This window comes from Vulpes lagopus, chromosome 13, assembly GCF_018345385.1.
Source record: "Vulpes lagopus strain Blue_001 chromosome 13, ASM1834538v1, whole genome shotgun sequence".
Taxonomy (NCBI): Eukaryota; Metazoa; Chordata; class Mammalia; order Carnivora; family Canidae; genus Vulpes; species Vulpes lagopus.
Genome location: NC_054836.1, coordinates 23,123,541 through 23,150,325, shown reverse-complemented (window position 1 = coordinate 23,150,325; position 26,785 = coordinate 23,123,541). Strand labels below are relative to the sequence as shown.

The window sequence follows — 26,785 nt, the reverse complement described above, 5'->3', positions numbered from 1 at the left end:
AAATGTAGAGGACCACATTAGAAAATATGACAGGTGCCAACAGAGCATATTTTAGCTTAATTTAGAAGGACAAAAGACTCTAATATCTTCTACCATTAGGAAGAAAGGATTGCAGAAATCATTAAGGTGACAGATCTTAGACTAGAGAAGGACAGGAAAGCAACTATAATTTATGAGATATTTATCCCCTGGAATGAATTTATCAGTAGTCGGGATAAACCATGGGGAAACACTGGGGAAGGTGAAACAAGATTCTCTATAAGTTGATCATTGTTGAAAGGGAGAGATAGAAGGTACACAGGAAGGTGCTACAGTATTCTTTCTACCTTTGAATATGTTTGACAACTGTCCAAAATAAAAAGTTTCCAAAAATGAAATCAACTTCAAAATGCCATTGACAAAGTGTTCCACCAAATGCCTCCTAGAAGGATCTGAATTTCAGCTGTGCTGTATGTATTACTCCAACATCTATCTCTTAACAGTTGGCTCGAGTGCAACATTGCAGTCTCCAAGGAGGCTGCCTGCCCTGTTGGCAGCAGGGTGAGTGCCATGATGCAGCTGCTGTTGGCATGCTGAGAGCTGGAAGGGGAGAAATTATAAGGCAAAACAAGAGTAAGTCACAAAGAAAATGTGAGTCAAAATTCAAGGACCCCACACCCGCTACGCTGATCACGAAGTCTAGCTTGGCAGCCAGTGGAAGCAGAGGTGGGGGCTGAGGGCTGAAACAGGTGCATGAGTTCCCCGGCAAAATGCAGCCCTCTCTCTTACACACACAGTCTTTCAATTTTTTTCATTTGCATAATAAAATGGGTCTTTAAAAAGAAGAATGAGTATGTTAACCACAATGGAGCAAGAAGAAAAGAATCAATTAACCTTATGGTTAATAGCCAAATTTTAAAATATTATTTCAAATATTGTGTTCATAGAGCATATTTGTTATTTTTGTGGTTAATCCTGTTCACAGAAGGGCTGCTATGACAATGTTCTTGAGCATAAGTTCCTTCATATAATCTAGCTTTAATACTTCTTTTTCAAATTAATGTTTGCCCTTGCATGGCTTGAATATGAGTATCCCATGTCAGAATTTTTTTTTGTCTTGGGGAGAAGATGAATTTCCTTATTGTTATCATTACAACAAACAAAGTTTAGAATTAATTAGCTATTTTTGTGTTTGTTTAATAATTCTTATTCATCACTTAACCTGTTAAAAAATGGGCTGGCCAAGTTTATCTTGTATTCCTCACATTCCATTATATTTGTTTCAAATAATTCAAAAAGGTTTATAGGCAGTATTCTCTTTTTTTGCAGAGGGGCTGTAAAGATTCTTGAGGTTCAATCTGAAAAATCTTCTCAGAGCTTCAGAAAAAAAGTCCAAGAAGACAAGGCACATAACACTTTTCAGTAAAGGCTTAGAAAAATGAAGTCACTTCCCTGGAGCAACAGAAGGTTAGTGGCATCCTGTGAACCTCACTCCTGGGTATTTGAAAGCAAGAAAATGCAGGTTCAAGAACAGACTACATTTTTTCTGGCACAGAAGCCCCCCAAATCACCATGAAATCTATTAAGGGGTGCCAATTTTGCAAACCCGCTAACAGTTTGGAGACCTCATCTACTTAGCCATACCTGCCTAAAATATGAATATTTTATTAATATTAACATCACCTATATTTAGCATCTTTTTAAACTCCTGCATTTGGGACGCCTGGGTGGCTCAGCAGCTGAGCACCTCCCTTTGGCTCAGGGCGTGATCCTGGAGTCCCGGGATTGAGTCTCACATCGGGCTCCCTGCATGGAGCCCGCTTCTCTCTCTGCCTGTGTCTCTGCCTCTCTCCCTCTGTGTCTCTCATCAATGAATAAATTTTAAAAATCTTTAAAAAAAACCACAAAGCCCTCCTGCATTTTAAGACAACCTGTGCCTCAGATAAGTAGAGATAAAATAGTGTCCCATAAAAGCAAAATATTGAAGCATTAAAATTTAGAAACCAACCTTAAACAAAACAGTAACAGAACCTATTAGAAGAATATGAAACCAGGTATAAAACACACATCTAGCACATTCAATTTACATGCAAAGAAGGTAGCTATACACTAAAGCATATTTCTGGGAAACAAGTTACAGTAAGAAGAGGTAATGTCAAGCTCTGGCTGTCTATGCCTTTAAATTCTAACATCTATAAATAAAAGACATGTTCCTTTGAACAATAGCCTGAACAGGCAACACTGTCACTTTATCTCCCCAGATAACTATCCATTCTATTCTGGCTTCAGCTGGTATCTGCTTGCATTACATCAGTGTCTTGGTGGGGGTGGGTTGGGGGGGGCAAATCTGAGTCAGAAGTATCAGGGGACAAGAGGTTAGAAGGTGATAGAAGCAAAAGCACAGTTAAGGCAGTACTCAGGCTCCTTATTTATTTTTCTAAGAAGCTAGTTGCTAATAAATGCCCAGCTAGCTGACAAAAGCAGGAGGACTGGTCTCTTATACCTGCATAAGCTCTAAGCAATAGTCTCCTTTCACTAGGGAAAAATTATTTTGCAAAGGTAGAGACTGATTGTTGCTTTTCTGCAGATCCTCTGTACTCAGAACAATAACCCAGTGCCTCACTTGTGGCACTTGGTTGGCACTGAATCTGCTCTCCTTATTTCTGAGATACTCTAGGCACCCCAGACTTGATTTTGAAATTGAGGGGGTTAGGCCAAACAAACAAAAGCCCAGAACACCTGACCACTGATACAGATAAATTAGGCAGGAGTGAAAGCTGAATTCACTGCAAACATGTTTCCCATAGAGCCTGGGCTCCCAGTTTGAGGATGCCATATATTTAAAAAGCAAACTAAGGGGCCAGGTTAGAAAGTAGATATTTTCTTTGCTCCCTTTCTGATTTCTGACATCATTTCAATTTACATCTCAGCTTATGATATTTTTTTCAATATTTGTTCCCTTCCCCTCACCCCCCCCCCCAGTTTTTCCACCTGCCTGTGCTTCCTATTTCTTCCATCTTTCTTCAAAAACAAAAAACAAAAAAACAAAAACAACAAAAAAAGTTCTCCTGACTTCCTCTTTTCAGAACTCCAGCTGAATGTATGCAAGTGAAGAGAGGGAAGTAAGCAGCAGGCTGGCACTTGCTTCTGTAATCTGTTCCACGCATTCTTGGAAAAGTGGCTTCACTGAAGCCGGAAAATCTTCTGTACAGCCAACTAGAGTGGGGGAGCAGTGGAAAGAGGAAAGAGAAGCATTTCAGGAAAGGAACCAGCAAGAAACAGTATGTTCCGCATGGGATCCTGTTTAATACTGGTTTGTGAAATAAAAAAAGGCTATCCAAGTGATTTTTTTAAAAAAACATTTTTAAAAAGAAGATTATAGAAAAACTTTAAAAAAGTTTATAGAAGCTCATCATCTCTGACCTGAAGCTATCCAGAAATCTCATATTTTCCTGTAGGCCTTCCCCCTCATTCTTGTCAGTACACATTTCACCCCTGCTCTCCCGTCCTGTAGCCCTACATCACCACCTGGCTCCTCACTGCCAGCCCATGGGGATGAGTGCCTCACATCCCACTCTGCAGAGGAAATAGGAATCATCAGGGGAGGATCTTGTCTACTTACTGTACCCAAAAACCTTCTCTGCATCTGTCTGTACCCCTCCATACTTCCCTCCTGCCACCACAGGCAAGTTGCCCTCTTCCTACCCAAAGCAAATCCCTCCCCGGCACCCCGCATCCATCTCGCTCCTACTCTTGAAGGACACGGCTTCATCCATTAGGAGGTGGCTCCTGATTGCTAATCTTTTATGAAGTCAATTCATCATTCACAGAAGGTTCTCCTGAGGTCTTTCATACCCAACTGGATCTTACCCACTGAACGCCCACACTATCTTTCTTTCGCAGCCAGGCTGAGATGATTGTTGACACTCGCCATCTGTTTCACTCCTCACCCACTGCAATCGGCCTTCTATCTCTGCCCCTGTACGGCCACTACTTTGTCCAAGGTCACTAATAATCACACTGTGCTAAACTCAGAAGACGTTCTCAAGTGCTAACCATATATGACTTCTTTGTAGCACTTCAGACTGGTGACTGAGTTTTTTAATCTTCTGGCTTCCACGCCACTTGTTAGTGTTGCCTTTATCTGTCTAGCTGATTTTTTTTTTTTTTTGTCTATTCTGAAAGGATATTCTCCATTCTGTTGCTTTATTCTTCCTCTCTCAACACACTTCCCCAGAGGAGCTTATCCATATCCATGGTTCCTTCTGCCCTATTCCTTCACTCCCCCAAAGTAATACAAGAATGTTGATACATGCATGTGTACACACACACACACACACACACACATCTTGAACCCAGACTTCTATTTAGAGCTCTGGACCCACATGTTCAATTCCTATTATATCTTTCCTTTTGGAATATTAAACTCAACATGTTCTGAACCTGACTCTCAAGGCTTCCCAGTTCTATTCCAACCCAATGCTCTTCTAATATTTTTTGTGCAATGATTGTCAAACACAGAAGTCTGAATTATCTTGGACTTCTCTCTCCCTGTCACTTCCTCTATCCAGTAAGTGACTGAGTCCTACTGATTTTGAGGTTTTTAATGTCTCCCCAAGTTTCATCATTTCTCATCAATCCCACCATCAATTCTCTTAATGCAAGCCACTATAGTCTTGTATCATGAATGCTGCAAGAGTCTCCTATATATGGCCTTACTCCTCTCTCCCTCTCGCTGGTAGTATCTCACATGCTCTTCCTTGTTTAATGCTCCTCAGTGCCTTTGGACAAAAAAACTCCCTATTGTAGCACAAAAGGTATGATCTGGCCTTGCTTACCCCTCAGATTTCTTTTATTACCATTCCCTAATGTCTTCACACCAAGCTATTTACAATTATCCAAACATGCCAAGCTTTCCCTTTAGCTCTGAGCTTTGGCTCATTTGGTTTCTTCTGCCTAAATTGGGACATCTTTCTCTTTCCTACTCCCTGCATCTTGCCTCTTTCAATTTGCCCTTCAGGATGCACACCAGCGCTCTTTTAGAAAGAGCTCCCCAAATAACTCCTCAAACCTGGGCCAAGTGCCTGCCCATGTATTCCCACAACAGCTTGTGCATACCTCTCTCTCACCACAAATCACACTGGACTGGAATGCTCTGTCACCCTCATAATACCATGGGTCATTGAAACTCAGGGACAGTAGCCTTCATCTCTATTCCCCTGGCAATCAGAGCAATGTCTGGCTCATAACAGGTGATTGATATATATTTACTGAATGACTAAATAATTTCAGTTTCTTCACAAACTTTATATTCAGATTTATTCAGAAAAGGCCAGGAATTATTATGTTAAGCTGGATTTCCACATCTGGTTTTTTTTCCTAACAAGATTTTGCCCACTGCATTATCACCCACATGGTAAACCATGGATGGTATTAAATACAAACAAACTTAAAATTAGCTTAGTTTCCTAAAGAACGAGATGGATTGTTCTTCACTTGGCAAATGAACGACTTCACTAATGTGTCTCCCAATGGAAGTTCAATGAGGTTCTACTACAATGTAGAGACTGTGGCAACTATTTTTTATTATTATTATCATAGACCCACCTTTCACCGAGAGAGAGAGGAAGAAGCTAACCTTATCATCTCCAAACTCCCTCTAATCAAGTGTCTTAGTCCATTCTGGCTGCTATAACAAAATATTATAGACTGGATGGTTTACCAACACCAAAATGTATTTCTCACAGTTCTGAAGGCTAGAAAGTCCAAGATTAAGTGCTGGCAGATTCAGTGTCTGGTGAGGGCCTACTTCCAGGTTCCTGGACTGCCATCTTTTCCCTAAAACATCACATGGCAGAAGAGACCAGGGCTTTCTCTAGGACCTCTTTTTCAAGGGCACAAATCCCATCCATGAGGGCTCCACCCTCATGACCTAATCATCTCCCAAAGGCCCCACCTCCTAATATCCTCACTTAAGGGATTAGGTTTCAATATATGAATTGAGTTGGGGTGGGGGCACAATCAGTCTCTAGCATCCACCTGCCTTACACAGATCTTCTCTCTCAGGAGCTAGTTTTTCTGGTATAGTCTGAAGGGGCTCCCCCAGGAGCCTATGCCTGGTGGCAGGGGTGTGGAGAACACGACCAGCAACAGGTGGCAGGACTAGGTAAGCACTGTAAGGGGAGGAATGCCTCAGAGATGAGAGCTGACTAGGAGAGGGGATGGGTGGGTCAATTCCACTAATTTAAATTCTGTTTACCTCTATTAAAGAGAAAAGCTTCTCTCTAACTTTCCTGCTTTCCATAAAGAGGGATTTTTCTCTAAGCACCTTGGCTGTCTGCCACTCCCCCTATTCCTCCCCAAGGAGGACGATGGCCATACCATGTTTCTAGATGAGGGACACTAAACCATCTAAGGTCCTGAGGCCTGGAGAAAGTCTCTTTCTTCTCTCTCTACTTGGACCAGGGGAGGCAAGTTACCAGAGTTAAGAGAGTATCTTTTTTTTTTTTTTTAAGATTTTTTACTTATTCACAGACACACACACACACACACACACACACACAGAGAGAGAGAGAGAGAGAGAGAGAGAGAGAGAGAGGCAGAGACACAGGCAGAGGGAGAAGCAGGCACCATGCAGGGAGCCTGATGTGGGACTCGATCCAGGGTCTCCAGGATCACGCCCTAGGCTGCAGGCGGCGCTAAACTGCTGTGCCACCGGGGCTGCCCGAGTTAAGAGTATCTGTTATGCTGACTTAAACTCTCCCCACAGGTCTAGACATAGGTTATTGGGAGCCTGGAAATCCATTTCAGCTATCACATTAAGCTGTCTCCTTCAGCCTAGGCTGTGTTAGTCAAAAGGGGGACATTTTGGTTTTCTGTCTGCTGGCTCCTTGGTCTTATTTCTCCATTGGCCCAGGAAGCCGACTCCTTATTAGGAGTGCCCTTTATTAGGACATTATAATCCCATCAATTTCTATTTCCCTGCACATCTCCATTTACACCAAAAAAGAGAGGCATATTGACCACATCAACAAAAACAGAGTCGTGCAGATGTTAAATGATCTGGGAATTAAAGCTGTAACAAACCAGTGGTCTTTAACATGTGCTATAATGCTCTGTGAAACAGCTCACTGGTATGATTTTATCAATTTCCTTAATTCAGTTAAATCGGTGGGATAAGAAAAGTTCTAATTAGAATCTTGGGAAAATGGCATTTGTTTAGTGCTTTATACAGTTTTAGAAGTAGTTTCACATACTTTATTGCATTTGAGCCTCACAACCTGTTACATTTGATAGGGAAGTTACTGCTGCAATTCTCATCTTCTGAGGCTCCAAGTTTAATGACCATCTAAGGTCAAATCACTACTAATTGGCAGAGATGCGTACTCTGGATCTCCTGATTTACAACCCCATGCTCTGCCTTCACTGTAAAGACTGTCATCATGGGAAATAATTTAAAGTTAGCTTGTCCGGGTTTTGTTTGTTTCTTTTAAGGACTTAGCAGTTAATCTATGGACAAGTGTGCCACTATAGGAAGAGAGTTCAAAGTATCGATACAACTGAGCATCTTGCTATCTGCTTAAATCTAGTAAGCTGGATACAATATGTAATAGCTTCCAAACTATAGCATCTGATCACAGCCATGGCTACACAATGGCTTAGGCTTCTGTATGTGAATTCTTTAAGCCTATTATGTATACCACAGGTCTGAAGAATTTGATATCCCTTATTAGTCACACTAAATTCTACTTAACTTCCCATTTATATAGCTTTATTTATTTTAAATATCTATTCAGCTCCTTCAGAATGTAATGCAGCAAGGTCATATTTTTTTCCAGATAATTTCAAAGGAAAACAATGAAAAATGATCTTGCAAATCTCAGCACACTAATAATTTCACTCAAATGAAGGATTTTCATTTTGTAAAACAATAAAGCACTTCAATCGTCTGCATAGACAATAAGAAAGGAAATGGAATACTATTTTTAAAGATGGTAGGGATCCCTGGGTGGCGCAGCGGTTTGGCGCCTGCCTTTGGCCCAGGGCGCGATCCTGGAGACCCGGGATCGAATCCCACGTCGGGCTCCCGGTGCATGGAGCCTGCTTCTCCCTCTGCCTGTGTCTCTGCCTCTCTCTCTCTCTCTCTCTCTATCATAAAAAAAAAAAAAAAAAAATTTAAAGATGGTAAGGAAACATTTTATTATACTCCTTTTTTATATAAGTAGATAGACATAACGTATATGATATTGATTGGAAATAAAGAGCATATGATAGGAGTAGGAAATACAAAAAGAAAGTCAGTCTAAAAATATTAAGTAGTAACTACATGCTGAGGTTTTCTTGGCATGTGCTTTGATGGAATGAACCTTTAACAAATTTATAGCCTAAGTATAATATATATTTTTAAGAACAAACATTTAGATGTTATTATAAACAATAAAAATGATATTATGTCATGATAGCATTGTTTGAAGACAGCTAATCTGTTCTGTTTTTAATTTACACTGAAAAGTTTATATTTTGTCAGTTTACGTTATTGTTATGTGCAGACATAAATATATACTTTTTAGTGTGTGCATAGCCAGAATTCAGTAGTGCCTCACCTTGCATATAAACATCTTTCTAATCTCAGGAAACAAAAAAATCTTTTAAGAAATGGAAAATATTGGATAGGAAAAACCTCATTTTCTTTGTAATTTGAATTTGATGTGTGGAATAGGCCACACACTTGGAAATATTATAGTAGTGAATATACAACTGTCTATTTTCATGGAGAGGTGAAAGTAAAAGGAAATGCATCATACCAAATGGGAGTACAGAATTAAATTCCACTCAAAGGGCATACGAGTGGTAGCATTACCCACAACTGCCACACCTAACCCAGCACACTCTGCTAGAAAAACAATGTTTGGCAAACTGAAATGGCTGAGTAGAGTCCTATGTCACTTGACCTTGGCTCTCATTTGCAAAAAAGGTTGTATTTCAAAATAGAAGATGGAGATGGAAAAATAAATACAGCTGTGTTTTCTCCACCCCAGTGTGAGAGTGAAGGGGCTACTCAGAATGGCAGGATGCATGGTCCCTTCGTGGTATATACTCAGAGCCCAAAGGAGAGTCCTATTATTTTATTTTATGACTAACTCAGGATAGTATTTTTTTTATTGTGGTAAAATATATGCAATATAAAATTTATCGTCCTAACCGTTTTTAAGTGTATAATTCAGTGGCATGAAGTGCATTCAGAGTGTTGTGCAGATACTACCACTGTCTAGCTCTAGAACTTTTCCATTATCCCAAGCAGAGACTCTGTCCAGATTAAATAACTCACCATCCCTCCCTTCCCCCAGCCCCTGGTAACCTCTATTATCTTTTTATCAGTTTGCCTACCTAGGTACCTCATATAAATGAAATCATACAATGTTTGTCCTGTAGTGACTGGCTTATTTCACTTAGCATAATGTTTTTGGAGACCATGTATGTTGTATCATGTATCAGACTTTTCATTCCTTTCTGAGGAGCATATTCTCTTGTATGTATATGCCATATTTTGTTTATCCATTCATCTGTTAATAGACATTAAGACACTATTTTTGAACTAGAGCACAATCAACTAGGTAGGAAATCAGGAAATAATTCTCAAAGGACTGTCAGGATTCAGTGACTATAGAAATACAAAGTATTTATGTACATGGAGAAAAGTAAGCAAGAGCCTGAAGTGAGGGAAACATAAAATATGTTTCCTGAATATTTTAAATTGTGATTTTTTCAGGTATAATAAATTTGTATGTACCTTTCTATAATACACACTTTGCTTAGCTTTAAAAATCATAATTAAAGCAAGCCTTGCCAACTTAATATTTTATGGATTAAAATCCAAGTATAATTGATGGTATTTCAATCCTATTTGAAGCAGCACCATAATCTCCAAGACCTTCTATCCACTCTGGAACTCCATGCTGTAATTCTTTGTGTGTTATTTTAAGGGTATGAGATGTCATTACCTGATTTGGGGTAAAGTCTATCCAACAAAATAGAGGGTGAATAATGCTAAGAATCAATTAAAAATGAGAAGCCACAATCATGCTCACATTTACAGCAAGATTTAAAATTCACATACCTTAATTTTTTATTTAAAATTTTAATTAAAAAAATTGTAAATGTATCAACAAAGTAACAAAAGGAAGATACAAATTGTGTTTGAAAAATGCTTTCAGATCAACAGCAGAAAAATTGGTTAGTACAAAACCAATTCTTAGGGACATCCTTTTTCAGGATTCCTAAGTTTTTAGGGATAAAGAAGTTAATTATCAGAATATATACTGTTACTTGGACTTTAGGTTGAAAATTAACCTGCAAGGCTTAGAAAAAGCACTAGATCCAAGTCCCAATGACTACTGTCTCCACCTAAACCGTTTGACCTTATACAAAATCATTTAAGCTTTCTGTGTTTCAAATAACTCCTCTGAAAATATGAAGTAGTTGGACCAGATGATCCAGCTGTAAAGTACTATAACTCTAACTAGACTTAGACCCCAAATTCCCACATCTCCTGCACTAGTAAAAATTCTCAAGGCAATAGCACTTAAATTAATAAAGATAATAACTATGGAAACAAAGTATCAACTGATAGTTATGTATCTTGAGAAGAAACTTATAACTCAGAATAACACTCCAAAGGATAAGAAAAGGACTCTTATCATGGAAGAAGACCTAACTTTACACTGCTCTCCATTAAAATCGCACACTCTGGAGTCTAAAATATGTGTGTGTGTATATATATATATGGGTAGGCACCACTCTTCTATCAAATCATGGCCTAAAAATCATTGTGATAATTATTAAGAACTCAGAATGTATTTTGTCAGACCAATGAGTCCACAGTAGAGATGAAATCCTATATATTTGCAATGAATACACGTAGGGAAATTATTAATATTAAAATCTGAGTAACAAGCCAGATTAAACAATTTAAAATTATCTTGACTGTCAGTGCTTGAAGAAAGCAAATATAGTTGTAGGAACTGAACTTTGGTAGAGAATCTGCAAGGTATTTTGGAGTACTCTAAAGATTGCTGGCTGAGGTGCACTATCAGGTATTTTTATTAGAAATATCTCTAGGGGGCAGCCCAGGTGGCTCAGCGGTTTAGCACCGCTTTCAGCCCAGAGTGTGATCCTGGAGACCCGGGATGGAGTCCCACATCAGGCTCCCTGCATGGAGCCTGCTTCTCGCTCTGCCTGTGTCTCTGCCTCTCTCTCCCTCTCTCTCCCTCTAAGTCTCTCATGAATAAATAAATAAAATCTTAAAAAAAAAAATCTCTAGGAATCTGGAGAGTTGTAGTCAATATTTTTTGTTTAATCCCATAAATAATAGCAAGGTAACAAAGTAGATCAAGTGATAACACCTGGTATAAAGATATTAAGAAAGATGTGTGTGTAGGACAAAAAAGCAATTCGCTGGAGGTAGGAGTGACTGGTTATCAGAAGTCAAAATGTGGATATAATTAACTTGCTGATAGAAATGGAAGATGGACTAGGAGAAGGAAGAGCATTCTGGCCAACCAGTGATTTCACCATAGGTCAGTGTGGTGTTTATGATGGCTGGACTAGGGAACAGAAAGGCCTCATGCAAGGAAGCAGCAGCGGCAGTTAACATTCTGGAACTCAGCCATTTACATGGTGGTTCTTGGTCATCTGAGCACTAGTTTTCAATGGTCTGGTATTTCCAGGTAGTCAGGTTTCAGAACCTAATACAGATCTTCTTTTAGCCTTCTAGAAATAATTGCAATGGCCTGAACTACCAAAGCGGCTTAAAGACAAACACCTATAATTTCCAAGTGTTCTTAAATGTGTGGAAGCTACACTCAAAGTCCAACAGAGCTTCTGTTTCCCCTCCTATGCCTATTTTTTTTTAATTTTTATTTATTATTTATGGTAGTCACACACACACACACACACAGAGGCAGAGACACAGGCAGAGGGAGAAGCAGGCTCCATGCACCGGGAGCCCAACATGGGATTCGATCCCGGGTCTCCAGGATCGTGCCCTGGGCCAAAGGCAGGTGCCAAACCGCTGCGCCACCCAGGGATCCCCCTCCTATGCCTATTTGTAGGTGAGCTGATGACGGGAATTCATTAAAGGAAGTAATTTATGGTCTGCTTGTGAGAGTAGAAAGAAGGATTGAGATGATGAGCTTTGATATATATATATCAATAAGTAAATCATATTAGTATTACTAATTCTATCAACTTTTTTGAGTCAGTCTTAAGGCTGTAACAGTGTATCTACATCTATTGCCAAAGACGTGGGTTAAGAGGTAAAGGGGCACTTACTTGCCAGTCACTGCTCTAAGCTCTTTACCTGTGTTCTCTCATTTAAGTTTTTGTTTATGATGTACAGACCACTTTCTTCTCCATTTAATAGATGGGGAATACTGAAACACAAGATATTTAGTCTAACTCTGGAATTACACTCTTAGCTACTATTCTATGCTGCCCTGCAAACCCGACACCGTCTAAGGAAACTTTGCTTCATATCTTGTAAATGCAGTTTCTACAGACTTTTTCAAATTGTTTCAAAAGTATTTCTCTTCAGAGAGGGTTATAAAATACTTTTCCAATAATCCTGCTTTCTTTTCCTCTCAAAACAAACACATGTAATGTGGAGGATAACAAGTTTTTGAAAAATAACCCCAAAGACAAGGGAAAACCGTTGAATGTTGTCATTTTTATATCCAGCTGGATATACTAATTCTATGTGGATCATAGACACCCTGAAATTATAGACTATTTAGAGATTTTTAATCCCTAAAAAAAGCAGTGTTGTGATGTCTGAATAATATATTTTTAAAGTAACCTTTTTACTTAAACCAAATATATTCTAGTTAAATTTAAGAAAGTAAAGTAACCACAAAGTGATGACACTTCCTGAGACAAGCCCTCTGTGGCCCACTGTCCAGTGACAGCAATGGACTGGATTCAACTGCCCACAATCCCTGGTCTATGGCACTTGCTGAGCAATGGCAAGAAGGTACTAGGTGCTGGGCCCTGGGCTACAGTTTGTTCTCAGGAAAGAGAGAAGATAACTTTGCCTTTAAAAGGCTCAAACACATGATCTGGGTCGACTTGAACCAACTATGTTAGGAGATTATATCACAGGCAAGAAAAGAGAATGAGAACATTTCCGGGACACAATATAGTTGCAAATTTCTGGGTGGACCCTTAAATGTAGAGAAAAGGGGAAGTACATCATCACTATTTATGCCCAGAGTAGCACAAATGAAAGTCGTGCTTTCAAGCTCAAAGCATACAGTTAATTTTTAAAAGGATTTGTATGTTTCTTACTTCCTATTTGTTTAATTGCTTTGAACTAAAACCTAAACAAGAATTGATTTAAAGTGATGTGGTTCAAAATATAAATTTCATGGTGATTGCTTGAAAAGATACAAAAAATATCTGGATCACCAGTACAAAAAGTAAAGCAAATCACAAGTTTAAAAACGATTTAAAAATTCTGAGCAGGTAATCACTAAGAGGAAAACAAATACTTTCACTTGCACAAAAATTTACTCAATTTATGCTATTCCTTCACTTTCCTTTCTCATAACCCCAAAAATTAATTTGTTTTTTGAAAAGAGACCTATACAGACAATATATATAAAATATTATGCTTTTTGGTAGCATGAGCTTTGTAATGTCCACAAGCATGGTTTACATGAGTTTAGGGAAAATCAATTAATTTAATATACCACATCAACTGAATAACAAATTAAAACTATATTATCATCTCAATAGGCTCAGAAAAAATTTTAAAAAATTGAATACACTTTCATGATAAAAATACACAACTAGGAATTGAAGGGAACTTTCTCAACTTGATTAAGGGACATCTTCAGAAAATCTAAGCAAACACGTTTTCACAATGAAAGACTAGAATGCATTCCCCCTAAGATTAGGAACAAGACAAGCATTTCTACTTCCTTAGAACATATTATTAGATGTCCCAGCCAGAGCAATTAGGCAATTAATCAGTAATAGATTTTAAAAATAAATAATAGGTAGATGGTTTTACTTCCTTTCTAACCTGGATGCTATCTCTATATGTAAATGACATGAACTTGCATATAGAAAAATCTAAGAAATCCATTAAAGTACTATTAGAACTATTAAGTTCAGCAAGGTTGAAGGATACAAAATCAATATACAAAAATCAGTTGTATTTCTCTACATGTGCAATAAATAATTCAAAATGAAATTAAGAAAACAATTCATTTGCAGTAGCATCAAACAATAAAATATTCAGAAGTAAATTTAAAACTTATACTCTGAAAACTACAAAACATTGTTGAAATTTAAAAAAAAATTTAATGGGAAAACATCCCATGTTCGTGAATCAGAATACAATATTATTCATATGGCAGTATTCTTCAAATTCACATATGGAATCAATGCAATTCCTATTAGAATCCCAGCTGATTTCTTTGTAGAAATTGACAAGCTGGTCCTAAAATTCATACAGAATTCCCAAGTACTCAGAACTGCAAAAATAACCCTTAAATAACATTAAATAACAACACCGGAGGGCTCATATTTTCTGATTTCAAAACTTACTACAAAGCAACAGTAAATAAGACAATATGGTATTGGCATAAGGACATATATATCAGTAGAATAGAATTTAAAGTCCAGAAATAAACCTATGTGTCTATGATGAACTACTTTTATAGGTGCCTAACTTTCATTTTTATTAAAGTATAATTGGCATGCAATGTTTTATTAATTTCAGGTGTACAACATATTGATTCAACAATTCTAGACATTGCTCAGTGCTCACCACAATAAGTGTAGTCACCATCTGTCACATTGTTATTACAATATTATTGACTATATTCCCTATGTTGTACTTTTCATCTCCATGATTGTTTACTTTATAACTGGAAATTTTCACCTCTTGATCACTATTTTGCCCATCCCCCCACCCCCTCTGGCAACCACTGGTGTTGTTCTCTGTACATAAGTGTCTGTTTTTGCAAAGGGAAAGGGAGGGAGAGAGAGAAACCAAGAGACTCTTAACTACAGAAAACAAACTGATGGTTACCAGAGGAGAAGAAGGGTGAGATAGGTGATGGGGGTTAAGGAGTGCACTTGTCATGAAAAGCACTGGATGATGTATGGAAGTGTTTGCTGAATCACTATGTACACCTGAAACTAATATAACACTGTATATTAACTGTAATTAAAGTAAAAACTAAAACCAAAAAAAAAAAAAAGGAATTCTTAGCAAAGTGATAAAGACATTTTAATGTGAAAACCAATTCAAGACAAAAGAAAGTCTGTTTTTGTTTAGTTTTGTTTTGTTTAGATTCCACATATAAGGGAAATCGTATGGTATTTGTTTTTCTGTTTTCTGATTTATTTCCTTAGCATAATACCCTTTAGGTTCATCCACGTTGTTGCAAATGGCAAGAGTTTGTTCATACACACACACAAACAGACACACACACACCTCTTTATCCATTCACCTACTGATGGACACTTAGGTTGCTTCTGTATCTTGGCTATTATAAATAATGCTACGATAAACATAGGGGTGCATTTATCTTTTCAAATTAGTGTTTTCACTTTATTTGGGTAAAATACCCAGTAGTGCAATTACTGGATCATATTGTAATTCTATTACTAATTTTTTTGAGGAACCTCCATACTGTTTTCAATAATGGCCGCACCCAATTATATTTTCACCAGAAGTGCACAGAGTTCCTTTTCCTCTACATCCTCAACACCACTTGTAATTTCTGGTCTTTTTGATTCTAGCCATTCCAAGAAGGGTCAGGCAATATCTTATTGTGGTTTTGAATTGCATTTCTCTGATGATTAGTGATGATGTACATCTTTTCATGTTTTTGTGAGCTATCTGTATGTCTTCTGTGGAATAATGTCTATTCAGGTTCTCTGCTCACTTTTTTGCGGGGTGGGGAGAGCATGCTGGGTGGAAAGAGGGGCAGAGAGAGAGAATTTTTTTTTTTTTTTAAGAGAGAGAGAGAATCTTAAGCAGGTTCCACACTGTCACAGAGTCTGACTCGGGGCTTGATCTCATGACCATGAGAACAGGACCTTGTGATCATGACCTGAGCCTAAATCAAGAGTCCGATGCTTAACCAACTCAGCTACCCAGGCACCCTTCTTCTGTCCACTTTTTAATCAGAGTGCTTGTTTTATTTGGTGTTGTTATATATAAGTTTTTTTTTTTTTTTTTTACATATTTTAGTCTTAATCCTTTGTCAGGTATGCCATTTGCAAATAAATATCTTTTCCCATTCACTAGGTTGTCTTTTTGTTTTGCTGATGGTTTCCTTTGCTTTGGAAAAGCTTTTTATTTTGGTGTAGTTCCAATAGTTTATTTTTGCTTTTGTTTCCATTGCCTGAGGACATCTATCCATAAATATGTTAAGGCAGATGTCCAAGAGATTACCACCTAAGTTTTCTTTTAGGAGTTTTATGGTTTCAGGTCTCATATTTAAGTCTTTAATCCATTTTGAGTTTATTTTTGTGTAAAGTGGTCCAGTTTCATTCCTTTGCATGTAGCTGTCTAGTTTTCTCAGCACGATTTACTGAAGAGACTGTATTTTCCCCCTTGTATATTCTTGCCTCCTTTGTTATAGATTAATTGACCATATATGCACTGGTTTATTTCTGGACTCTATTCTGTTCCATTGATCTATGTGTATATTGCTATGCCAGTACTATACAGTACAATACTGTTTTGATCACTATAGCTTTATAGTAGATTTTGAAATCTGGAATTATGATACCTCCAGTTTTATTCTGCTTTCTCAAGACTGTTTTGGCTACTCAGGGTCTTTTGTGGTTCCATACAAATTTTAGGATTATTTGTTCTAGTTCTGTGAAAAATGCTACTGGTATTTTAATAGGAATTACATTGAATCTGTAAATTGCTTTAGATAGTATGGACATTTTGACAATAATAATTCTTCTAATCTGTGACCATGGTATACCCTTTCCACTTGTGTGTGTCATTTTCAATTTCTTTCATTAGTACCTTATAGGGTTCAGAGTATAAGTCTCCTTGCTTAAGTTTATTCCTAGGTATTTTATGCTTTTTGGTGCAGTTGCACATAGGTTTGTTTTCCTAATTTCTCTTTCTGCTGCTTCATTATAGTGTATAGAAATGCAACCGATTTCTATATATTAATTTTGTATCCTGCAACTTTACTGAATTCACTTATCAGTTCTAATAGTGTTTTGGTGGAGTCTTTAGGGTTTTCTATATATGGCATCATGTCATCGGCAAATAATGAACACTTCACTACTTTCTTACCAATTCGGATGCCTTCTTTTTTCCTCTCCGACTGCTGTGGCTAGGACTTCCAGTACTATGTTAAATAAAAGTGGTAAGAGTGGACACCTTTGCTCTGTTCCTGATCTTAGAGGAAAAGCTCTCAGTTTTCACCACTGAATATGTTAGCTATGGGTCTGTCATATATAACCTTTTTTATGTTGAGGTATGTTTACTATAAACTCATTTTGTTGAGAGCTGTTAATCATCAGTGGGTGTTGTATTTTATCAAATTATTTTTCTGCAGGATCCCTGGGTGGCTCAGTGGTTTAGCGCTGCCTTCCGCCCAGGGTGTGATCCTGGAGTCCGGGGATCGAGTCCCACGTCAGGCTCCCTGCATGGAGCCTGTTTCTTTCTCTGCCTGTGTCTCTGCCTCTCTCTGTGTGTGTCTGCCATGAATGAATAAATAAAATCTTTAAAAAAATTATTTTTCTGCATCTATTGAAATGATCATCTGGTTTTTATCCTTCCCCTTGGTAATGTGATATATCCTAATGATTGACTTGCAAATATTGAACCACACTTGCGTTTCTAGAATAAATTCTACCTGATTGTAATGAATGATCCTTTTAATTTATTGTTGAATTTCATTTGCTAATATTTTGTTGAGGATTTTCACACATTTATGTTCATCAGAGTTACTGGCCTGTAATTTTCTTTTTTTATAGTGTCTTTGTCTAGTTTGGTATTAGAGTAATGCTGGCCTCACAGAAATGAATTTGAAAGCTTTCTGTCCTCTTCTGTGTTTTGGAATAGTTTGAAAAAAATAGGTATTAGCTCTTCCTTAAATATTTGGTGGAATTCCCCTGTGAAGCTATTGGTCTTGGATTTTTGTTGGGAGTTTTTTCATTACTATTCAATTTCATTACTAATAATCAGTCTGTTCAGATTTTCTATTTCTTCCTGATTTAGTTTTGGAAGATTGTATGTTTCCAGGAATTTCTCCATTTCTTCTAGGTTGTCTAATTTGTTGGCCTATAATTTTTCATAACATTCTCTCATAATCCTTTGTATTTCTGTGGTGTTGGTTGTTATTTCTCTGCCTTCACTTCTTTTTTCTTTTTTTAAGATTTTATTTATTCATTCATGAGAGACACAGAGAGAGAGAGAGAGAGACATAGACACAAGCAGAGGGAGAAACAGGCTCCATGCAGGAAGCCTGACGTGGGATTCAATCCCAGGTCTCCAGAATTACGCCTTGGGCCAAAGGTGGCGCTAAACTGCTGAGGCAGCCAGGCTGCCCATCTGCCTTCATTTCTGATTATATTTATGTGAATCCTCTTCTTTCTTGGTGAGATTGGCTAAGGTTTATCAATTTTGTGGATCTATTCAAAGAAGCATCTCTTGGGTTCTCTGCTCTTTTCTATTGTTTAATTCTCTACCTCATTCATTTCCACGCTAATCTTTATTTCCTTTCTTCTCCTAGATTTGGGCTTTGTTTATTCTTCTTTTTCTAGTTCTTTAACTGTATGATTAGGTTGTTCACTTGAGATTTTCCTTATTTCTTGAGATAGACCCGTATTGCTATAAACTTTCCTCCTAGACCTACTTTTGTGGCATCTAAAGATTTTGGATCTTTGTGCTTTCATTTTCATTTGTCTCCATGTGTTTTTTGATTCTCTCTTTGACTTCTTCATTGATCCCCTGGTTGTTTAGCAGTATGTTGTTTAGCCTGTGTGTGCTTGTTATTTTTGTTCCAGTTTTCTTATAATTGATTTCTAGTTTCAACCATTGTAGTTGGAAGAGATGCTTGATATGATTCTGTCTTTTTAAATTTATTGAGACTTGTTTGTGGGCTGACATGTGATCTATCCTAGATAATGTACCACGTGCACTTGAAAAGAAAATATATTCTACTGGGTTTGGAGCGAATGTTCTGTATACATCTGTTAGGTCATCTGATTTAATGTGTCATTCAAAGCCACTGTTCCTTTATTTTCTCTCTGGATAATGTATCAATTGATGTAAATGGGGTGTTAAAGCCCCCTCCTATTATTGTATTAATATCAATTCCTCCCAATCATGTCTCTGCCCCTACTACCCTTGTTGATGAGGTCTTTTTTTTTTTTTTCTATCACTAGCTGTATAAAGTTTGTTCCACCAATTTTCAGGTCATTTTCAGGGTTAGTTGTACAGAGGTAGCTGCTGAGTTGGTCTGTCTATGGGATGAAGAGAGCTCAGGATCCTCCTATTCCATCATCTTCCTGCTGCTCTAGGGTCGACTGATTTTTGACAAAGTGCCAACACCATTCAACAGAGGAAAGGACAGTCTTTTCAACAAATGGTGCTAGGACAACTTGACAAACACAAACAAAAGGAAATTGGACCTTTATATGACACTATATACAAAATGAATTTAAAATGGATCAAAGTCTGAAATGAGTTAAACTATATAATTCTTAGAAGAAAAATATAGACTCCACCCCAAGATTGCTAGAATTCATACAGCAATTCGGCACTGTGGCAGGACACAAAATCAATGCCCAGAAATCAGTGGCATTTCTTTTTTTTTTTTTTTTCAGTGGCATTTCTATACAGTAACAATGAGACTGAAGAAAGAGAAATTAAGGAGTCAATCCCATTTACAATTGCACCCAAAAGCATAAGATACCTAGGAATAAACCTAACCAAAGAGGTAAAGGATCTATACCCTAAAAACTACATACAGAACACTTCTGAAAGAAATTGAGGAAGACAAAAAGAGATGGAAAAATATTCCATGCTCATGGATTGGAAGAATTAATAGTGTGAAAATGTCAATGCTACCCAGGGCAATTTACACATTTAATGCAATCCCTATCAAAATACCACGGACTTTCTTCAGAGAGTTGGAACAAATCATCTTAAGATTTGTGTGGATCAGAAAAGACCCCGATGAGCCACGGGAATATTAAAACAAAACAAAACAAAACAAAACAAAACAAAACAAAACAAAACAAAAAAAACCAGAGTTGGGGGCATCACAATGCCAGATTTCAGGTTGTACTACAAAGCTGTGATCCTCAAGACAGTATGGTACTGGCACAAAAACACACATAGATAAATGGAACAGAATAGAGAACCCAAAAATGGGCCCTGAACTTTATGGTCAACTAATATTCAATAAAGGAGGAAAGACTATCCATTGGAAGAAAGACAGTCTCTTCAATAAATGGTGTTGGGAAAATTGGACATCCACATGCAAAAGAATGAAACTGACCATTCTCTTACACCATACACAAAGATAAACTCAAAATGGATGAAAGATCTAAATGTGAGACAAGATTCCATCAAAATCCTAGAGAAGAACACAGGCAACACCCTTTTTGAACTTGGCTACAACAACTTCTTGCAAGATACATCTATGAAGACAAGGAAAACAAAAGCAAAAATGAATTATTGGGACTTAGTCAAGATAAAAAGCTTCTGCACAGCAAAAGAAACAGTCAACAAAACTAAAAGACAACCTACAGAATGGTAGAAGATATTTGCAAATGACCTATCAGACAAAGGGCTAGTATCCAAGATCTATAAAGAACTTATGAGGGATACCTGGATGGCTCAGAGGTTGAGCATCTGCCTTTGGCTTAAGTCATGATCCCAGGGCCCTAGGATTGAGTCCTGCAACAGGCTCCCTGCATGGGGTCTGCTTCTCTCTCTGCCTGTGTCTCTACCTTTCTCTGTGTGTGTGTCTCATGAATAAATACATAAAATCTTTAAAAATATATATATAAATAACTTATGAAACTCAACAGCAAAGAAACAAACAATCCAATCATGAAATCAAAAGACATGAACAGAAATTTCACAGAGGAAGATACAGACATGGCCAACATGCACATGAGAAAATGCTCTGCATCACTTGCCATCAGGGAAATACAAATCAAAACCACAATGAGATACCACCTCACACCAGTGAGAATGGAGAAAATTAACAAGGCAGGAAACAGCAAATGTTGGAGAGGATGTGGAAAAAGGGGAACCCTCCTGCACTGTTGGTGGGAATGTGAACTGGTGCAGCCACTCTGGAAAACTGTGTGGAGGTTCCTCAAAGAGTTAAAATAGATCTGCCCTACGACCCAGCAATTGCACTGCTGGGGATTTACCCCAAAGATACAGATGCAGTGAAACAGCAGGACACCTGCACCCCAATGTTTATAGAAGCAATGTCCACAATAGACAAACTGTGGAAGGAGCCTCGATGTCTTTTGACAGATGAATGGATAAAGATGTGGTTTATGTATACAATGGAATATTACTCAGCCATTAGAAACGACAAATACCCACCATTTGCTTCAACGTGGATGGAACTGGAGGGTATTATGCTGAGTAAAGTAAGTCAATTGGAGAAGGACAAACATTATATGGCCTCATTCATTTGGCGAATATAAAAAATAGTGAAAGGGAATAAAAGGGGAAGGGAGGGAAAATGAGTGGGAAATATCAGTGAAGGAGACAGAACATGAGAGACTCCTAACTCTGGGAAACGAACAAGGGGTTGTGGAAAAGGAGGTGGGTGAGGGGTTGGGGTGACTGGGTGACGGGCACTGAGCGGGGCACTTGATGGGATGAACACTGGGTGATATGCTATATGTTGGCAAATTGAACTCCAGTAAAGTGAAAGGATAAAAAACAAAAGAAAAATATGGAGATAAATCTTCATGGCCTCAAATTTGGCAATAGTTCCTTAAAGATGACACCAAAGCACAAGTAACAAAAGAAAAAAAGTAGATAGATTAGACCTTATCAGAATTACAAACTTCCATGCTTCAATAGATACTATGCCAAAAAGGGAAAGGCCATCAGCGGAATGCGGGAAGATATTTGTAAATCAAAAATCTAATAAGGGACTTGCAGCTAGAATATATAAAAAATATTCTTATAACTCAACAATAAAAGGATAGCCCACTTGAAAAATAGGCAAATGATGTGAATAGACATTTCTCCAAAGTATGAATGGTCAGTAGAGATATGAAAAGGTGCTTAACATCATTAGTACTTAATATCATTGACATGATGAAGAAAATGCAAATCAAAACCATAAGATACCCACAGTGAGATTCTCTGCACCCATTAGGATGGATATAATAAAAAAATAAGATAATAACAACTGTTGGCTTGGATGTGGAGAAACTGGATCTATCATACTGCATCCATGTAAGATGATGCAGCCACTTTCAAAAATGGCCAGTTTTTCAAACAGTTAAACAGAGAGTTATTATAAGACCTAGCATATAAAGAAAAATAAAAACAGGTATTAAAAAAATACTTGTACATGAATGTTTATAGCAGCATTATTCACAATAGCCAAAAGGTAGAAACAACCTAAATGTCCATCAACTGATGAACAGATAACCAAAATGTGGTATATTCACATAATGGACCAATATTCAATAATTAAAGGAGTAAAAAAAGAATGAAGTACTGATAACGTGCTTCAACACAGATGCCCCTTGAAAAACATTATGCTGTGTGAAAGAAACCACAAAAGAACACATATTATTCTATTTATATAAAATATTTAGAATAGGCAAATCTATTGAGACAAAAAGTAGATGACTGGTGAAAAGTTTAACATTACTTTAAACAGACTGAAGCTACATTTTCAAGTAAAAGAAATACATATTGGTTATAGCGTTTTTTATTTTCTCAATCACTTAATCAGATTCATAAATATTTTCATTCTTTTGCCCACATATTTTTAAATATATCATATTTATATCATAAATCTGTATTCATTTTAAATTTCATTTAGCCTATTATTTAGATGAAAGAAATATTACAGATAATACTCAATATAATGCACTTGAAAAACACTAACACATCTTTGCAAGCACCCATCTGGCCCTATCTTCTCTTCATTTACTGTTAGCTTCCTTCTAGTAATAGTCATCTTCAGATGCATGAAGTCATTAAGAAACAACAAGAACAAGCTGTTCCATCTCACCAAGAGATGCCCTTCTAAAAAAACCCAACTTTTAAAGTCTATTATTAAAAAAATCTATCTATCTATCTATCTATCTATCTATCTATCTATCTAGTTTGATTATATACTACTAATAAAATAATAATTCAGAAGAGATTTTCTAACACTTGGCACTAGGTTACCAGTAAATATATTTTTAAAAATAATTTATACCAATATTTTTTGTTGCCAGGAAATACGGTAGAGTGATCAATAAAAGACTTTCAAGATAAAGGATAAAATTCTTTGAGGAAAGTGGATAGAAATCTGAGTTCAGGTAGAAAAAGGAATGATGTGAAATTTCTGATTGTTAAAGAGCTTGTTCATGTATTTTTTAAATGGGTGATATCATGTACCAAATTGCTTTGGGATCTCAATTTCACTGAATATATTTGAAAGAATGATGTAATCGTTTTATGTTTAAATGCCAATATTTATAATATGTGGGAAATTCCATCCTTTGCAACAATTAAAGTTAAGATAGAAAGTTTTCCTGACATCTTAAAGATGTGTAAGGGGGGGATATTGTTTTTAAGACTTAAGAATAACTGCTCTAGATATATGTACAAAATTGTTTTCACATTTCCTAGATACTCCAAATGGCTCTCTAGAGTAGGTGTTTGGACTTATACAGGGTGTGAGGACTCTTTCCCCACAGCACACCAAAACTTGGTGTTTGTCAGGCTTTATAAAAAATCTTTTCCAATCCAAATATGAAAAGGGATCGTATTCTACTCTGCCTTTGCTCTCCAGTTCTCTCCTTGCTTCACTCTCAACACAGCTTGCTAATTCTTTAAGTCTCATCCTAAATACTATTTCCATGCAGAACTCTGCTCTGCCCACCCTGTTTTAAAGTTGATCCCCCCTCAACTTGTTCTCTATCTCACTCTATAGGTTATACCCTTCACTATAATTACCATGGCCTGACATATTAATTTCTTTGCCTATTTTTTTAAAGATTTTATTTATTTATTTATTCATGAGAGACACACAGAGAGAGGCAGAGACACAGGCAGAGGGAGAAGCAGGCTCCCTTCAGGGAGCCTGGTGTGGGACTCGATCCCAGGATTCCGGGATTATGACCTGAGCCAAAGGCAGACAGATGCTCAACCGTTGAGCTACCCAGGTGTCCCTCTTTGCCTATTTTTTATTAGCTTAGTGTTTGGTCTGTCGCTCCTACTAAAATATAAGCTCCATGAGGCAAGGTCCCTGTCCAGTTAATTGTATGTGTAGTAGCAGAATAGCTGGCACTCAATAGACAATAAATACTGTGGAATGAATGAATGTTGTAGGCTTGAATAATAAAGTAATGTTAACTCTACCCTTCCTTCACAAGACCTCCAATAATCCACTGGTACCACAGTCCCTGGCTTGTTTTCTTCCTCTTGGCCATACTCCTTAATTTTATTCTGGATGAACTTCTCTGTGTTTACCCCCCACAAATGCTTTTTGCTATGAACCATGTTGAACTGTAGAAATGACAATATGAAAACACTGGTTAAGGGCTCCCCAACTTATGCTACTTTGGAAAAGTTACTTTAGGTTCTGTACCTGGGTTACTTAATCCTCACATGCCCCATTTTCTCATCTGTAAAATGGGAGTAAGTGAACATACTCAGGAAGGTGTTGTGACAAATGAATGAAATGACACTGGCAGGGGCTCCTTAATACATTTCCTGAAACATGCTAAGTACTCAGTAAATATTTGGGTTTTTTTCCTTGTCAGCTATCAATGAAATTTGAAAATGTTAGTTAAGTCTACCATATTCAGTATTATCCTAAGAAATTCAAGTATTATGTAAAACCTAATCATAACTTAAATAACAGGCTAATAGCATTGTAAAATTTCACATATAGAGTTTTTCAAATAACATGAGAAATCATTATCTTTGCAAATTGAGAAAGTAGTTTTAATAAAGCTGGCAGTAAAATATGACCGGATTGCCAGAATATGTATAGCATTAAAAAAAAAGTTTCCTTCAGAAATACTAATAATTGACCTAATAATTCTAAAAGTAGACTATACTTTCTAGTTGTCTTTTCTCTTAAGTTTGAGGACTGAATAATAAAAGAGCCAATTACAATTTTTATAATGATTTCCTGGCTTCCAAACCCAAGTGGTATGGATCCAGGCACTATTCCAGTCAAGATTTTTACAAATTTCTCCCTTTTTCTTCTTTTAACAATGCTCAGGGAAAAAACTTCTAACAAGTATTTCAGTAACAGTAAGCTTGATTCAGCATATACTCTATTGTCATTTTTGAGACCACCAGACGTGTCATTTGACCCCACTTTTCTTGGTGGAAGTCATACATTTGGTACTGAGCATAATTTTAACCAAACTGTGAACATTTTAGACACCAGACCAACTGTTGACGTTAGGAACTGGAAACTTCCTGCAGTGAAACCACACATTTGTGTAACTTCAATCCGATTACCAAATGCACTGGAATGCATTAAAAATTGCTAAAATGTCTCCTTTTGAAAATGTTAATTGCATGTCATTTTGTATTGAGATGGCAAACAGAATGCAGATTGACCATAATGTATATTTTGATACATTTAGCAGCATAATAGACTCTGTTAAATTTAGTTAAGGTTACTGTGGAATAATACATGACTAGTTGAGAAAGGTTTCAGGAATTTAGTCAATTAATATTAACAAATGTTAAAAATTATCATTGAAAAAATTATATACCAGATAATATATCACTGGCTCAAAAGAGCTTCTAGTGGTAAACCTGAAACTTTCAAAAATTCCTTTCTTCATTTAGTAATTAGTTAAAAAAATTCCTCATGGGCTTAATTCACACTGGCTCAAATACATCAAAAGATGATTGTCTACTAAAAATATTTTAAGAATTTTGTAAGCACATGTAAAGAAACCAAATGGCTTTAAGAAATTCAGCCAAATGGGTATAAATATGACCTTCATTTTTGCAGTTAAAAAATGTGCATCCTAATTATATAAATGGCTAAGGCAGTATAATACAGAGGAAAGAAATGAATTAGGAATCAGAAGGTCAACTACATTCATCTATTCAAAAAATATTTGAGTCTCTATAGTGTGTCTGGCACAATGCTTGGCAGTAGAGAGTGGAGAATAAACAGTCAGGATTATAGTAGAAAGGGAAAATATGACAAAACAGTAGGAAAACAACTGGAAAGTGTTATAAAGAAGGAACAGCAGGCAATGAGAAGAAATGGGATGGGTGGTGGGCAAGAAGGGGTGCAAGAAGTTAATTTTGGCTGCACATGTGATCAAATATTTTCTTTTAAGTGAAAACCCTGTAAAGTAAACTTATGTGACTCAATTGCCATACTTACAAGTTAAAATATTTGAAATCTGGGAACAATTATTCTTGAAAATTTTTGTTTCAATAATCTAACTCTCAATAGACTTTAGGATTTAAAACCCAATTCAATGTTTTAACAGTATCTGGTATAGTTACCAAAGCATAACCAAAGATCATCAAAATTCCATCATGATTTATAAAAGCCAATTGAAA

At 37.0% G+C, this 26,785-nt stretch overlaps 1 protein-coding gene and 1 long non-coding RNA gene across 4 annotated transcripts in view; one reads left to right on the top strand and one right to left on the bottom strand.

Moving 5' to 3' along the window:
• The window catches only part of LOC121474841, a 103,130-nt gene extending 99,812 nt beyond the window's left edge, over positions 1-3,318 (top strand). The window contains exon 3 of the long non-coding RNA XR_005983552.1: positions 1,309-3,318. This is a non-coding gene — a long non-coding RNA (uncharacterized LOC121474841). The remainder of the gene's footprint in view (positions 1-1,308) is intronic.
• The window catches only part of UMAD1 (UBAP1-MVB12-associated (UMA) domain containing 1), a 233,195-nt gene that overhangs the window by 6,783 nt on the left and 199,627 nt on the right, over positions 1-26,785 (bottom strand). The gene's annotated exons all lie outside the window — the stretch shown is intronic.